Source organism: Typopeltis vanoorti, chromosome 20 (genome assembly GCF_054136105.1).
Source record: "Typopeltis vanoorti isolate ZY-2024b chromosome 20, IOZ_Tvanoo_1.0, whole genome shotgun sequence".
Lineage (NCBI taxonomy): Eukaryota > Metazoa > Arthropoda > Arachnida > Uropygi > Thelyphonidae > Typopeltis > Typopeltis vanoorti.
Genome location: NC_143568.1, coordinates 38,627,055 through 38,644,547, shown reverse-complemented (window position 1 = coordinate 38,644,547; position 17,493 = coordinate 38,627,055). Strand labels below are relative to the sequence as shown.

Sequence of the window (17,493 nt, the reverse complement as noted above, 5' to 3'; positions counted from 1 at the left end):
TCCTAGGCCAGTTTTATCATATCAGTGCATTGTAAGACAAGAAGGCATCACAAAATTCTTTATTGTTAAAAGCAGTTTATACTTACTGCCAAAAAAGTTGCAACTTTTTGTACTATTACTTCGACTAATATTATTACTTTTTTTTTTATGATGATGGTGCCCCAAAGTTCATAAACGTTTATGGGCTATCTTCTCCTTTGTTTTCGACAATTAAGAAATGGGCTGCCAAGTTTAAACATGGCCATATAAGCCTTGAAGATAATCCATGTGAAGGGCGCCCAAAAGGTGTAACAACACCAGAATTCATTGATCGAGTGCACGATATGGTATTGGATGACTGGCGAGTCAAAGTGTGTGAAATCGCTGAGACTATAGGCATTTCAAAAGAACATGTAGGATTTATTTTGTTGATGAATTGCAAATGAAAAAGCTTTGTGCAAGCTAGGTTTCGCGCTTGCTCACAGCAGATCAAAAACGCACTCGCATGAAAATCTCTGAACAGTTATTGGAGTGTTTTAACAACAATAAAACGATTTTGTGCATAGATTTATTACTATGGATGAGATTTGGATTCACCATTATACACCAGAATCCAAACAGTGGACAGAAGCCAGTTGTTTGTTCAGCACCAAAGAAGACAAGGTCGTGGCATATTTGTTTTGGGATGTTAAAGGCATTTTGTTTATTAATTATCTCGAAAAGGGTAAAACAATAACTGTGGAATATTATTCCGATCTTTTAACCAGACTAGAAGAAAAAATTCGTGAGAAAAGATCTGGTTTGCAGAAGAAAAAAATCATCTTTCATCGGGACAATGCACCTGCCCACAAAGGTGTTTTGGCAATGGGAAAATTAAGGGATCTGCACTATGAATTGTTTGAACATCCACCCTATTCTCCAGATTTGGCTCCCTCTGACTTCTATCTCTTCCCAAAACTAAAACTCTTCCTCGCTGGTCAGCATTTTTCTTTGAAATCAAGAGGTGATTGCAGCTGTAGAGGGGTATTTTGCAGATCTTACTGAGAACCACTACAGGGATGGGATAATGGCACTGGAGCATTGCTGGAATAAATGTATTAGTATTAAGGGAGATTATGTTGAAAAATAAAAATTATTTTGAAATTATAAATTCGTTTTGTCATTGTTAGGCCGAGAACTTTACAGACCATCCTCGTATTATCGTCATCAGACCTCCATGGAATCAAATGACTCATTGTGGGAAGCCTTCCATCACATACACAGAGCTTGTCATACCATGACTTGAAAGCATTCACTATCTCCATCCCTCTAAGCAAAAAAAATTTCCTCACCCCTTCTTGTATAGCTTTCAGGGATGGATTCTTGTTCTCACCCTCCCTCCCATCTCTATACACTGATCCACAATCCAGTAATAATTCCTTATGAACTTATGTCTCAATAAATGCCCCCCCCCCCCTTTATCCACCAGACTTTGCAATTTGCATTCCCTCAATCTGTCTTCATACTCAACACTCCAGAGACCACCCTAGTCAATCACCCCCGAACCCTTTATAACATCTCTTCATCCTTTTGAAAATCTAGTGACCAAATCTTTGCATAGTAATCCACATGTGGTACAATCAAAGCCTTATCCAGTGGAATCATAACATACTTACTCCTACATGTCAATGTCCTTCACATTGTCATAATACACTGTGCTATTTTCACAATTTTAGCAAACTGTCCCCGAAATTTCAGGTCGCTATTCACCATCTCCAGATCCCTCATCTCCTCTAAGATATCTCTACCAATCTTATATTCTGCATCCCACTTGTGCTTACTGAACTTTAAAACCTTACGCTTTGCTATGTTGAACTGGCAGTCCATTCCTTTGCCCATTCATAAAATCTGTTCAATTTCACTTGCAAGGCTACAACATCCATTCAACTCCTCTAGTTCTTCCCAACTCTGCAAACAACTGTATCTCACCATTCAGTTCCAATAACATTTACATATAAATTAAACAGAAATGGCCCCAAATCAGACCTTTGTGGGCACACCAATTGTGACTATCCTCTTATGGAATATGTCTCCCATGTATGCAACTTACTGATACCTATCAGAGAACCAATCTCCCATCCAGTGCACTAATCTACTATTCTAATCCCACCCGTTTCAGTTTAATTACCAACTTGTCATTTGGAAATCTACCAAACGTTTAAAAAAATCTAAATATACTACTGTGTATGCATCCCCTTCGTGTAATATCTATCATCCTGTTATAATAAATAGATTGCAAAACCACAATCTTCCGTTAGCAAACCCATACTGTCCATTGTTGTCAATCCAACTGTAAATCCTTCCTCACTAGCCTACCAGGATTTACAGTTGGATCAACAGCTCTCCAGAAAAAGATTGGCCTTTGCTAAAATTGTGAGGACAGCGCAGTATGTTATGGAAATGATGCAGAGAACACTGATATGTAGGAACACACGCAGTGACATACAATCAAGTACTCAATTCCTTATATTCCTCCTCTCACTCACCATCGGTGGCTCCTCCTCCTTCCTCACTGCTCTCAAGTTTTGCATATTATTTTCATAAGGATGAAATATCTTTATGAACTGCTTATTAACATCATTACTATATCCTCCTGTGTGGTTTTCAGCTCACCATTTTTTTCCCTGCAACATCCTTTCATAACCATTCTTCTACTGATTACATATCAAAAAAACTCCCTAGGATTTCTTTTGGCCTAATGAGGCCAAAAGAAATCCTAGGGAACCGCTGCTCATACTGCACTTTTGATACCCTTACCAAGTGAGTTACTGATCTTGTTTGCTCTTTTTACTCCTCATGCAACAGACTTTTACTACTGCTCATCTTGTGCTGCCTCCATTATGTCTTCTTCCAAATTACGTTTCATCTTTTCATTCATCCATTTCACACCGCCTTATTTGACCTCCTTTGGAATGTATTCAGACATTGCCTCTGCCAGACAGGTCCTAAGAAGCACTGATCTCCTTTCCGTCGAATTCTTCATTTCATGATATAGGTGTCTCCTGAGCTTGTCATAATCATCAGTCTTATAGTTCCACATCTATCCCTTTCTTACAAAAGTACTCATATTGCTGACCACAACCCAACAATAACATCCTCTGGTGAGGTAATCAAATCCAAGATCCTTGATTCCCATATACCCTCAGTTATGTACTGCCTAAGGTAGTTGTTCCTCAAAAACTCAACAGATTTGTTCTCTTTGGAGATAGCAATTGGAGGTGGGGGGAAGATCCTACCCAGTTCAATCTGTATTGCTATAATTAAAATCACCCATAATGATCTCTCTTTTCTTATTAAACTAGTTTAATTTGCCTATGCACTTCTTTCTCACCCCTCCACATTACCAGGTCTAAAGCAACACCCAGCTGGTATTTCATTCTGTTCACTTCTACCTCACACTTCTTTGGAGATAGCAAAAAATTACTTCAAAACGACTGCTACTGTTTTGCTCCTTTCCTCTCCACTTTAGATAGGGATAACTCCTCTGCTACCATCAAAACCACTCCTCCAATTCTGTCCTGTCTGTCTTCACAAAAATCACATCTATTCCTGTAAGAATGCCATCCTCATCTAACCATGTCTTACTTATTCCAACAATTTTGGGACAAATATACTCTAATGCTATAATTTTATTTCCAATACTTTTGGCATTGGTAAACATACATATTAGCTTATTTCTGGTTTTAAAATAAGTCTCACTAACCCTATTCCTAATAGGACTCCTCCATACCCTTGGTCACGCTTCTCTATCATCACTTACACCTCTCCTCAGACCTGTTTGTTTCCCCCAACATTTCTTGTCATACCAATCCTTTCTTGCACACACACATATATGTGTGTGGGTGGTCTGATAAGTTCTCGGCTTAACAATAAAAAAAAGGAATTTATAATTTCAAAATTATTTTTATTTTTCAACATAATCTCCCTTAAGACTAACACTTGAACACTTCGATTGAATGAAAGGTGGCACCTGTGAATAAGTTACATTAAACTTGTGCTCCCACATTTCATTGCAAGTGTTTTATGTGCAAAATAAACATAAACGAAAAACTAATGGAGGGTACTAAGGAGCCGATTACCTCAGCACAACTTGTAAGTATACCCATAGTCCATTAAATCAGCTATTTCTTACAATTAAAAAACAGCCACGTGAAAGCGCTATGCCTACTGTGCGAAGTAAAGATGGTGGCAACAAAGCCCAACAAAAGAAGATTACCTCAAGTCCTGTCAGTGTAGCGTTGCCGATCGCCAACAAACCAAATGACATCACAAAGTGGAGCAGCTGTGAAACCGAAGTTAAAGAAAGAAAGAAGGTATACTGTGCAATTTCTGTTGCAACTGGCTGCATACTTCCTGTGCAAAAATAGATGAATCGGACCACAAGCTCTTTACCGATCTCAACCAGTCCTCCCTTCTGTAAAACAGCTACTAAACCTAGGCAAGAAAGTTGAAAATCTCAAACAGCAGCTTAATACTATGATAGATACTTTCTCCTCCAAAATCAGAAAGTTGGAAACTAAGCTCAAGACACTCGACGACCAGCGCAAGTGCACCCATGCCCGCTAACGAACTTCATGAACTAATCACATCAACAGTACACGAGTCGCTCAGGGCCGAAAATAGGAGATTCAATGCAATTATCCTGAACTTTCCGATGGAAAACGGTGAATCCTTAAAAGAAGACGTCGGCAAACTAGCAGGAGAATTCAATTTCAATCCCAAAAAGATCGTCAAATGCCATCGCTTCGGACCCATAAACAAAAGAAAGGACGGAACAAACTTTCCACATCTCGTGAAAGTGACCTGCGACACACCAACAAACACATGCAAATTTATAACAGTGATAAACAACAAGCTAAAGGACATTTTCCCCCAGTCACGCATATGTGTTCACCTGATTTAACCTTTGCCCAGAAAGAACAAAGACACCAACTCCGAAGACAACTAGAAGAAAAACGCCAAAATGGAAACAACAGTTGGATGATAGACTACAAACAAACCAAACTAGTGCAAACACCAAGTGACACCACTAGTAGCCACCAAGGAGACCAGTATGCAGGCACTGCATAGGAAACGTGGAAGACCCTTGCAGTCAAATCCATGCCTCACAGAACCTTGCATATCCACTTTACCAACATCTGTGGCCTCAATTCCAATCTTAATAGCATCCACTACCATCTGCAGTCCACCAAACCCCACCTACTTTTTTTTTTTAACAGAAACTCAAATCAAGACATACCCTGCCAGAGAGCACCTAACCAAGAATCGCCCAACTTTGACCTTCTTTGACTGAAGCTACCCCCCCCCCCCGACTCAGTCAAATTCATCTGCTGTCTCTATCGCTCTCCTAATACCACCAATCATCCTGAGCTCTTTCATTTCCTCTCCCTAAAAGTTAATTTTCTCCAGTCCCACTCTCCTAACAGAGAAATTATTATTTATTATTTATTTAGCGTATGATGTACAGGTCTCAGGATAATACACACAAATTACATAAAAACAGCATAAAAACAATTGTAAAAATCATATTAAAAGGGATACACTAGGTTGAAATGATTAAACATACAAAAGAATCAAGAGTCAGAGCTTAATCCTTAAATCCTGGATCCACTCCAAGGATTCTGGGGTCAGTTTAAAAAAGTCCTCTTTAGAACCTGAGAATGAGTAGATAGGGCACTCAAGTACAATGTGATTGATGGGCTGGATCCCTCTTCCGCATCCAGTTTGAAGTATTGGACCAGCTCCATTTTTGCAAGAGATGCTTATATCTCCCATGTCCTGTTCTGATCTGATTTAAAGTGGTCCAGACATGTCTAGGGAGATTGAAGCCCTCCAGATGAGATGTTGGATTTGAAATGGGAATTTGAAGATTGGAGGTATGTTGAAACCAATACTCTTCCCATGACTTGCCTAGGTCGAAGTTCTGATCATTTATTTGTATTGCACTCCTCCAGGCAGGGTGCCTGGATTTCAGTCTTTGTGAAGTATGGAAGGAAATGTCTTGGTGGATAGGCAGGGAACTGTTTCCAATTATTTTTGTCCATAATTTGCTTAAGGCTTGGGTCCTGTAGAGCAAGGGAGGGGCTATATTACTGAGAGTTGGGAGCCAGTAGCCAGGAGTAGATCTTAAAGCTCCAGAGATTATCCTCATAGTTTGATTCAGCTAGACATCAACTAAAGAAGCGTGTGCAATGTTCAGCCACACAGGAGCACAATACTCTGCTGTAGAATAGACCAAGGACAGTGCGGTAGTACACAGTGTGTTGGCATCAGCACCCCAAGAAGTACCAGCAAGTTTATGCATTATATTATTATGAGTTTTTAATTTTCCAGCAATATTTCCTAGATGATATTTAAATGTCAAACTTCTGTCTAGGGTAACTCCTAGGTATTTTGGATGATTGTTAAATTTCACCTGTTTATTTCTGAAGTAAACTTTTGGTATATATTTGGCCTGGATATTACTTAAATGAAAGGATGCTACTTCAGTTTTGTTCAAGTTAGGTTGTAATCACCATCATTTAAAGTATTTATTAAGTACAGCCAGATCTTCAGTTAAGATGTTTCTCAGTTTTTTGGAATGTTGAATTGCAATGGCAACATCGGTAGCATACATGAATCTCCATGATGTTGTCATTGGGATATCACTAATATAAAGTTAAAAAGCAATGGTGCAAGAACTGACCCCTGAGGTAGACCATTTTTAATCTTAAAGAATATTCTTTTGGTTTCATTGAGAGATACTTATATCCATCTGCCTGCTAGTATTTGATTAATTAGGTTGGCTAGATTTGGTGATGGGATATAAAATAAGATCCTCTCTCTCTCCACACTGTGTCATAGGCAGCAGAGAGGTCTACGAATACCGCTATTGTTTTCAATTGATTTCATAACTGTTCTCTATAAAGGTTGTCAAGACCAGAACTTGATTGCAACAACTTCTGTCAGGTTTGAAGCCAGCCTGTTCCTGTGGAATTCTGTTATGTATACTTGAAGAAATTCTGTTGTAAAGCATTCTTTTGAGAAGTTTCAGGCAGATGCTTAACAAGGTGATAGGACGGTAGTTGGAAGCAATTGTAGGGTCTTTGCCAGGTTTTAAGACAGCAATGATTTTAGATCTTTTAAAATTTGATGGAAGTATGCCAGAGTCCAGGATATTATTGGTCCACAGTTCTTAATGAATTCAGGGTAGATGTTATCGAGTCCGACCGCCTTCCGAGTCCTCAAGGAGTTAACTGCCTGGGTAAGTTCGTGGGAAGGGAAAGCCTCAGATAGTGATGGTGGAAGATCTGTTTTAAGATTTTTTAGTTTTTGTTTCATCTCTCTCTCGTAGCTACTCTATCTTGAGGATATTTAGTCATCGAGACTATATGCTTTGCAATGCGTTTTGGATCTATGGCGGGCAGTTTACCAGAAGTCCTTGTATTAGGGTCAAGCTTCCTAATCAGGGACCAACCTTTTCGACTGGAATGAGTAAAATTAAAATTGTTTATTGTTTTAATCCATTTGTCTTTTCTAGTATTGTCAAGAGACGTCAGTAGCTCAGTGGTGACTGTAGAGTTATTATTAGTAGAGAATTCTTTATACAGTTTTTCACTGTCACTGTTCCAGCCTGGGATATAATCTCTCCTAAAACCTCTTGGAATGGTTCGTTTGGCAGCACCGATAATAATGCCAACAAATCTATTGTAATTATTTACAGTCGGCTTTATAAATCTTATTACAGTGTCAACCTATTTCTTAAAAGAGTCCCAGTCAGCTTTGAGAAAGTTCCACCTAGGTTTTAATACTGTTCTTATGATTGGAATATTTAGGCCTACTTTATAGATTATAAGTCGATGTTGGCTATTTGGAAAACTGTCTAATACTTTCCTAGAAATGGGAATTTGGCTGCCATTATCTTCTGCAGTACAGAAGCACAAATCAGGGTTATATCCTCTTTCCCATCTAGAAAAGAGAAAGCTCAGTTTATCTTTGGCATAAAAGATCAGATAGAGAGTTCTGATTTTCCATCCAGTTCACTAGTGGTGAACTGGATGGAAATTCACCATTTAGGTCATCCCTTCTATAACCCAAAGGGAGTGATGACTATTAAAATCTCCCAGGATTATGCATGGATGTTGTTGCTGGGACAGTACTTGATCAGGCCATTTAGCTAAGGGAGGTTTATACATGTTGGTTATAGTATAACCAGATATTATAATAGATACACTATATATGTCCTTGCTGGTGATTGGTTCACAGGTCTTATAATTAGAAATGTAATTTTTTATATATGTTGCCACACCATATTTGAAATGGTTTATGCAGTTAATCATATTGTAACCATATATTTTCCTCTCGTTAGTAGATTTAGATTGTCCTTAATGTGAGTGTCCTGTTTTACAACTACATCTATTTGATGGTAATTCAGGATCTCAGTAAGAACTTTGCATTTAGCCCTACTTATGCCTTCTATGTTCAATTGACATATTTTTAAGAGTGAGCCCATATTCTTGATTCTCAGAATCTGTGTCCGTGAGTCCTGCTAGGAGAGTACGCATCCATCTGTCGCTGTAGGCTATTTAGCGTTATCCAGGGTGCACCACGAGGAGGCAGTCTACGTTACACCCCAACAGCGAAATCAACCTCCTGGATGATTTGAATGTCCATAACACCAATTGGCTATCCTCTTCCAGTTGTACAGATCTTACAGAAAAGATCACTTATGACCTTACACAAATTGTTCAAAAGCTGACCAGAATACCAGATAACAAAAACCACTCCCCAAATACCCTAGATCCCTTCCTTACTAATGACCTCTCCAACCTAGTGCTCATCTCCTCCCCCATACAACACTTACACAGTCACTCCCACACAAGAGTAGTTTGGCATTATCACAGTGCCAAATGGAACAGTCTCCCAGACTATTATGTTTCATTTCCATGGTTGGATTATTGTTTCCTGTCTTCCAGTCCATACATATGCACTGAACGTATCACCAAAGAAATCTTCACTGGCATGAAAACATACATTCACCACACTACTCCGAACTTCCTTCCCCTAACTAAACCCTGGTTCTCCAAAAGATGTGTTCATGCTGTACAAATTAAAAATCAGGCATACAACATCGGGCTCAAATCAAGAACCCCATCCTCCTTCAATGCCTATACTGAAGCCCAAAACAGAAGCAAGAAAATTATCAATGTTTCTAAAACAGAATTTGAACGGGCAAAAAGCACGAAGCTTGTGGCATGTCCAAATGGCAGACACGCCTTTTGGCCTCTTGCCAAGGCAATTGGTCATAACTTTTGCCCTACACTATTCCCACCCCTATCATACCTAGATGGCTCAATTGCAACATCACCCACAAAAAAAGCTAACCTCCTGGATTCACACTTTGCCTCCATTGCACACATAACTGACAATGGCAAATGCATAACATCCTTTCACAGTACACCTTGAAACCCACAGAACATGTTTCTTTTCCTCCTCCTCCTTCATCCCTGCTACTGTGGTACTGTGGAATAGTCTTCCCCCCCCCCCTGACGTATTTCCCAAGGAATACAACATACAGGCTTTTAAATCAAATGTAAACGAGTTTCTCCTTTCCCAACCCATTATCCATATATGGTACTAACATACTATATCAAGCAATCTCTCATGTATGGGCCCAACATTAAAAAAATAAATAATAAAAAGATTAAATACAAACTTGGATATGCTTTTGATAATTAAAGCTATTTTATGATTTGTAAATCAACAGAAATCTTAAAATTATTAATTTAGTAAATAAATTTGAGTTTTTCATCTCTTATTTAAAAGAAAAAAAAACATTGCATTTTTATTAATTTCAGTATTTTTTTTTAATTTTATTCTTTTTAACATACTTCATTCACTTTTGGTAAATGCAAAAAAAGTGAACAAAAAATAATCTATCATTTACTGGGCACGTAATTTCCATTGCTCATATTAATCTGTGACCTTATGAGAACTCGTTGTAGCAATTTTGGCTTCTAATGAAAGAATGTACAATTATTCTAATGTACAATTCCATAGATTAAGTTGGATATGATAATGAATTCTAGAAATTACCATCATTTACATATAAAAATATAATGCAAAATTTGCATAATCTAACATTGGTTTGCAATGATGTAATACATTGCAGAATGGCATCTTTTTGGGTTCACTGTTTGCTCATTGTCTCGCCCCTAATGTATTTCCCAAGGAATACAACACACAGGCTTTTAAATAAAATGTAAACAAGTTTCTCCTTTCCCAAACCACTACCCATATATGATACTAATGTACTATAGGTTGACCAGCCAACCTCTCTTATATGGGCCTAATATAAAAAAAGCATTTATTCCAGCGATGCTCCAGCACCATTATCCCATCCCTGTAGTGGTTCTCAGTAAGATCTGCAAAATACCCTCACAGCTGCAATCACCTTGCTTCAAAGAAAAACGCTGACCAGCGAGGAAGAGTTTTTGTTTTGGGAAGAGATAGAAGTCAGAGGGTGGATGTTCCAACAATTCGTAGTGCAGATCCCTTAATTTTCCCATTGCCAAAACACCTTTGTGGGTAGGTGCATTGTTCCTGATGAAAGATGATTTTTTTTCTTCTGCAAATGGGGTCTTTTCTCATGAATTTTTTCGTCTAGTCTGGTTAAAAGATCAGAATAATATTTCCCAGTTATTGTTTTACCCTTTTCAAGATAATTAATAAACAAAATGCCTTTAGTATCCCAAAACACCGATGCATTGACCTTGTCTTCTTTGGCGCTGAACAACCGGCTTCTGTCCACTGTTTGGATTCTGGTGTGTACTGACGAATCCAAGTCTCATCCATAATAATAATAAATCTATGCACAAAATCAGTTTTATTCTTGTTAGAATGCTCCAAACACTGTTCAGAGATTTTCATCTGAGTACGTTTGTTTTATTTAATTTTTGTGTTTGTTTTGTTTAATTTGGGATTTTGTAGGATTATGACTGATTTCTTGATAGATTCCGTTTGACTGCAAAAGACAGTCAAACAGAATCAAAATACTGTGGACAAGTTGCACACTCATTTTGGAAGAACTCCTCGTTTATATGGCCTCCTAAAAATTCATAAAGAAGGTTACCCGTTAAGACCCATTGTGAATTGTATTGACTCTCCCACTTATAGAATTGCTAAATTTCTGTCACATGATCAACTGTCCATACTGGACAATCCAGATCTCTCATCAAAAATTCCACACATTTTCTTGAACAAATCAAGAATCACTAATATTCAAATACAAATACAAGAGTCAGACTTGTAAGTCAGCTTTGATATTGTTTCCCTTTTTACCAATATTCCATTATGTATTTGAACTGTTAATTTACTATATGATGATTACCCTCTGGATATTGCAAAGATTTCTGAATTTGTTATACATTCAGGATATTTCAGCTGGAAAAACAAGATCAATAAACAAGTTGAAGGTACTGTCATGGGTAACCCTCTGTCTCCACCTTTGGCAAACTATTTGTTGAACCATATGGAAGACTCCTTGTTCTCATCTATTCACCCCCAATCCTCTCTTTGGTTTCATTATTTTGATGATATCTTTGCTATTTGGCCACATTTTGAAGAGGAACTTACTCATTCCTACAACAGATCAATAGCCTTCACCTATGCATTCAGTTCACCATGAGAAAAGAAAAGGCGGTAGTTTACCATTCTTGGACATCCTTCTTATACGCACACAGCCTCTGGTAATTTATCAGCCAGTGTTTATCGAAAACCTACCTTTACTGGCAGATACATTCATCAAAAGTCTGCTCATCACACCTCTCAAAAAATTGGTGTTATCAAGACTTTAATTAACAGAGCACATAAAGTGTGCTCCTCTCCCTCAAGCTTACAAACAAGAAGTTTTCGCTATCAAAGTTAATGGAATTTAATGGTTACAATCTAATCAAATCCAGCAGATAACTGATTCCTATGTTCCAACACCTCAGGATTCTTCAACAGACTGCAGGGTTCCAATCCCTTATATTTCTGGCATCTCAGAACAGATTGGCAGAATTTTGAAGAAATATCATCTCATTCCCATATATTTTCCTACCGACAAAATTTCTCACTTGTTGCCATCTACAAAAGACAAACTGGCACCTTTATCATTAGCTGGCGTTTACCAGATACCGTGCGAATGCAATTTAACATACTTTCGTCAAACAGGCCGTTCTGTGGAAAAAAGAATGAACGAACATCAATATTATATCGAATACATGAAACCTCAAAAGTCTGGTCTGGCACAACATAGTACTGACACTAAACACAATATCCAGTGGGATAAAGCTTGTCTTCTTCATAGATGCAAGTTTAAATACGAACGCCTTTTCAAAGAAAGTTGCGAAGCCCTTTTACATCGGCCAAATCTGAATTGAAATGATTCTCTCTCCCAAAAGTTTGGGAGATTCTTATCTTATGTAACCATCAAAAGAAATAATTTTTAAGAATTATTTAATAATATTCATTTCCAGCACACAGCAACAGTTTTTAATTGGTAATCTACCGACTGTTATGTACTTTGTATTCCATTCCTTTGAACTGCTTGTCTACACTGATAATGTACTGTTAATTTTAGTCTGAAATATTTGTACCTTTATTTCATTCAAGTTAATTACTGTGGTTATCGTGTAATTTATTTAACTCTTTTGCTTGCTTTCTTTTCATATCTAGTGCATCAATGACTTTGCTAGATCTACTCCCTGAAAAGAAAACCTTATGCACTTCTCGTTAACCACATCTCTAATAACTGAATCCACATACATGGCTACCACTTTCACTGATATCTTTTATTTCAGCTTTCCTCTCTTCCATGCATACCTGTTATCTCCTCCTCGTTCCACTCTGCAACTGCTTCATCTCTTGCCTCATCTTCGCCAACTCTGCTTTCATATCCTGAATTACTTTCGCAGTGCTCTTTGTTATCTCTAGGTCAGTTGCACTTTCATTCTCACTACCTATCACACTCACTATAATACAGTCCAGTGGCATAACTTTTGCATATGCTACCTAATCACTACTTTCAAATGCCTCATTTACACTCTTTCATATTTCTTCCATTATCATTTAGTCCCATAATTCCATTCACTACATCATTTTCTACTCCACATGCAAATGAAACATCCCACCTCACAAACAAGCAATGCAAAGTTTTATTAATTTTAAGTACATGAATATTTGCATGTTCTTTCATGTATAAAAACTGAACAATTATATTAAACAAGGTTATTATTATTTTTTTTCTTTTCATATCCACAAATATTTTGCCCTATGTTTGACATGGGCTTTGGTTACCAATCTGCCAGTGAAGTGCAACATACAGCCTGCCTGGTTAATTATCAATCCTACCTTTTCAGGGTGTGGCAGGTTTCCACTGGAAAAGGGAGGACTTGCAAATTCAATGAATTGACAGTTTAGGCTTATGTGCTAGTTTGAACCTATTATGGAGTTTAATGGAATTAATAGGACATAAATAATTAAACAACACATATAATCATTCTTATATTTCATCTCAGTCACTGAGAACATCATCAGGGAATCAATATTAAAAGCACACTCACTATAATACAGTCCATTGGCATAACTTTCGCATATGCTACCTAATCACTACTTTCAACTGCCTCATTTATACTCTTTCGTGTTTCTTCCATTATCATTTAGTCCCATAACTCCATTCACCACAATTGCAAAAACGTTATTTTAGAGTTCTGGCTATTTATTTCTGAGGTGCCCTTGATATAAGGTATAATAATCATAGCATTACTACAGTCAACATGTTAAGAGGGATGAGAGGAACAATTAATTTGTTGACCTTTTTTTGACAATGTAACACCACTGGACAGGAAAGTCTGATGAATAAAGTAAAGTTCAGCAGTAAGATTAGCTCAGTAGAAAGATTGGAGGCTCTATTAACAAGGGTTTTGATAACACCATATTGTTGAGAGGGGGGGGATGATGGAAAAGTTTGTGTTTGTACCTGTGTGGGCAGATTTTCTGTAAACTGAGAAAGAAAGGGTGCCATTGGGAAGACATGTAATTAGAGTATCTAGAAAAGGCAGGCTATTATTATTTTCTATAGAACTGGATTCCAGGGTAATCTAATAAAGTACAATCTCTGCATGGCTTTCAAACATTATCTAAAGCTGGCCACTCTCATTCGCTCTCCCAAGGATCTTCTACCTCCTCTATCAGTTCCAGGTGTTTACAAAGTTTCTTGTTCTTGCAACTTATCTTATTATGGTCACACTGAGAAATATGCTGACATCTGCCTAGAAGAACATAAAAAAAATACATCTGTTGCCATAAGTATGGTCGAGTCAAGGCTTGCTGAACATGCTTTGGATACTTTGCACAGAATCAAATGGGAAAAAACTATTATACTTAACCAAAAAAATACAAATTTGAAAAACGTTTTTCAGAATCTGCAGCAGAATTAAAAAACTGACCTAATCTTAATAAATATGGTTGTATTAAACCTCCCAAGATTTTGGAAACTAATTCTTAAGCCTCCCACCCAACACAGCTAAGGCTAACCAACAGCATCCATAGATGATGCTCCTCATAGAACTTTAGGCTTTCAGACTAATCTCTCCCACTTAGTGCTTGTGCAAAGTTGTGAATGTTTTTGCAATTTTAATATTGTTTCCCTGATGATGTCTCAGCAACTAAGATGAAATATAGGAGTGATTAAACATGTTGTTTAATTATTTATATGTGCTGTATTTATTCCATTATACCCAATGGTGAGCTATGGAAATTTTAACAAAGGGCTCGCATCGTCTAGCAAAAAAAGAGGCTAACTTAGCCTGTATAATACTTATAATGCGACTTTGTAGAGCTTCTGACAGATATGATAATTCCTGTAGGATATCAATCATTAACGCTAGATCTTTTAAAAGTTCCAAATTGAGAAGTCGGTTTAAAAAGCCCTTATATTAATGGTTTGATGAAAAATGCTTGCATAAAGCTGGGTAATTTCTCCACACAGCAAGAGCCATTCGTAAACTGCCAGCTGCCCATCGTGGTCCAAACACACAGCCGATCTTTAAAATTTCAATACCAAGGTCTTTTGTAATCGTATTTAATTCTCATTGATTTTTTGGTGATTGATGATAAAAAGCATGTAATTTATCCATAAATATTTCAAAATGATTTATTTCTTTTTTTTTGCTATGCAATGCCAAATCACAATGCTGGGAAATCTTTGTAGAAGTTTGATTGCAACACCTGATGTTTTCCTAACATAACACTAGCTTCATCAGAACAAAACGCAATGAGATGATCTTTTAAATAGTTATGAAAAAAATCCATATGAATTTAAAGTAGCAATTATAGTACCATGTATACATTCCACAGTGATATTTTCTAGTTCTACAAGATTATTAAACAAGAAGAACAAGGGGCTCGCAAATTTGAAAAAATTTAACAAAGGGCTCGCATGAGACCTTATAGCTCACCACTGACACTGATTATACCCGATAATGAAATTCAGTGACTATTCCTGCAAAGGAATACAAGGATACCTTCCTAATGGGAGGAACTACTAATAACCTGACTGACTAGGTGGCAGTATCCAATGTCCATAATCAATTTTATCAGTTTCTGGTCATATCTTCTTCAAAATGTATATACAAAGATATTTCAATTTAAAACTTAAAGATAATCTTCTCTGTAACTATAAATCTAATGGAAGTGCCATTATTAATGTCTCTCACACTCCATAATCAATGTCTTACACCTTGATCTCCATACTATTCTCAAGTGGGTGAAGTCTTAGTGTATTCGAATGCTATCAAAACATGTCCTGTATTATTTTTTTTTTACAAGAAAGATCTTACTTCATTCCCACTTTTATTTTTAATAATATTCTGACAGGTTGGCTGGCACAAACACCTCCCTTACATGGCTTCCTATACCTCCAAAAATACTCGATATCCACTTCCATTTAAGACAATACTTCTTATCTCCACAACTCATCTAACACTTTATAAATCCCAAATCTGGCTGACCGTAGAATACTGTTCTCATATTTGGGTTGGTGTAGTAACACCCTCGCTAAGAATGCTTCGTGATATCCGGAAGTCAACATGCTTAACAGATGACCTCTTCTTCTCTTTCCAACCCCTTTCTTAGATGGTTTGGAAATTTTTTTTTTTTTTTTTTTTTTTTAATATAGGTACTATCATGGGTGCTACTCGACCAAACTGGCCACCATTATTATAATTCTTTCCTATAATCATGTTAAAAAAAAAAAAAGGGATAGCAGATGAACAACATGTTCATCTGCTTCAAAAGAAGTCAACGGATATCCCATAAGCAAAGTGCATTACATGTTTGTAGCTGGTATAAATTAGAGGAATATGATACTCCGAAGTCAGCGCAACTGTGTCCGGATGAAATAGATGTGAAAAGAGAACTGACAGAATTTGAAAGCAGTGTTGTGATAGGATGCCATTTTGCATGCCTATCTGTTTGGCAAATTGGGCCATTCCAGGTCAACAATAAGTTGAGATGGAAGCACAGAACCACACTCACCAAACATGACCATAAGGTGCTATGAAGGATAATATGTAAAAACTGTCATTTGTCAGCCAACACATTGAAGATGGAGTTCCAGGCATTGACGAACACAAATCTGCACAAAAATTTTCAGAACCGAGGCTCACAACATGGGTTTCCATGGTAGGACCACAATATGCAAGCCCCACATACCCGAATCGACATCCAGAGTCGTCTTCAGTGGTGCAATATGTTGTGGAGCAATGAATCATGCTACACCCTCTAGCAAGGAGATGGATGGGTGGTGGGCGGATACCTGGTGAATGTTTCTTACCAGAGTGCATAACCCCAAATTCAGAGGTGGCGATGTGATAGTATGGTCCTGTTTTTCCTAGTTCGTTCTCTGTTTGTGGTATCACAAGCACTGAACTCTGAGAGGTATCTGAACATTCTGGACAATATAATGCTTCCTACTTTGTCATGTTTCTATGGAACTGACCATTGTCATTTTCAGCAGACAATGCCCTGTGTCTTAAGGCTGCTATTATAAATGCATGATTTGTGAACATGAACATCACCACACTTGACTGGCCTCCACAGAGCCCTGATCTCAACCCTTTTGGACATCTGTGGGATGAACTGGAGCATCAGGTGAAGTCAAGAGATGTTTCCCTCCCCACCAACACACAACAATCCAGGACCTCATTACATGTCTACAGAAAGAATGGTTCAAAATTTCCCATTAATTGCTACCATATGCTTGGAAAGTATGCCCTGTGGGATTGCTGCAGTCATTGCAGCAAAAGGAGGTCCTACATCTTAAGGTGGGCACCATGGCTGTTTGTTTCTCACACTATGGTTTCCATTCACTTCTTCCAAGCAGTGTATATATATACACTTCACCTCCAAATTTATTGCACCAACTTCTTAACCATTTCTTTCATTCCACCTGTC

At 37.6% G+C, this 17,493-nt stretch overlaps 1 long non-coding RNA gene across 3 annotated transcripts in view; it reads right to left on the bottom strand.

Annotated features, from left to right (window-relative positions):
* Positions 1 to 17,493, bottom strand: part of LOC150095383 (uncharacterized) — a 91,539-nt gene that overhangs the window by 41,193 nt on the left and 32,853 nt on the right. The window lies entirely within an intron of this gene.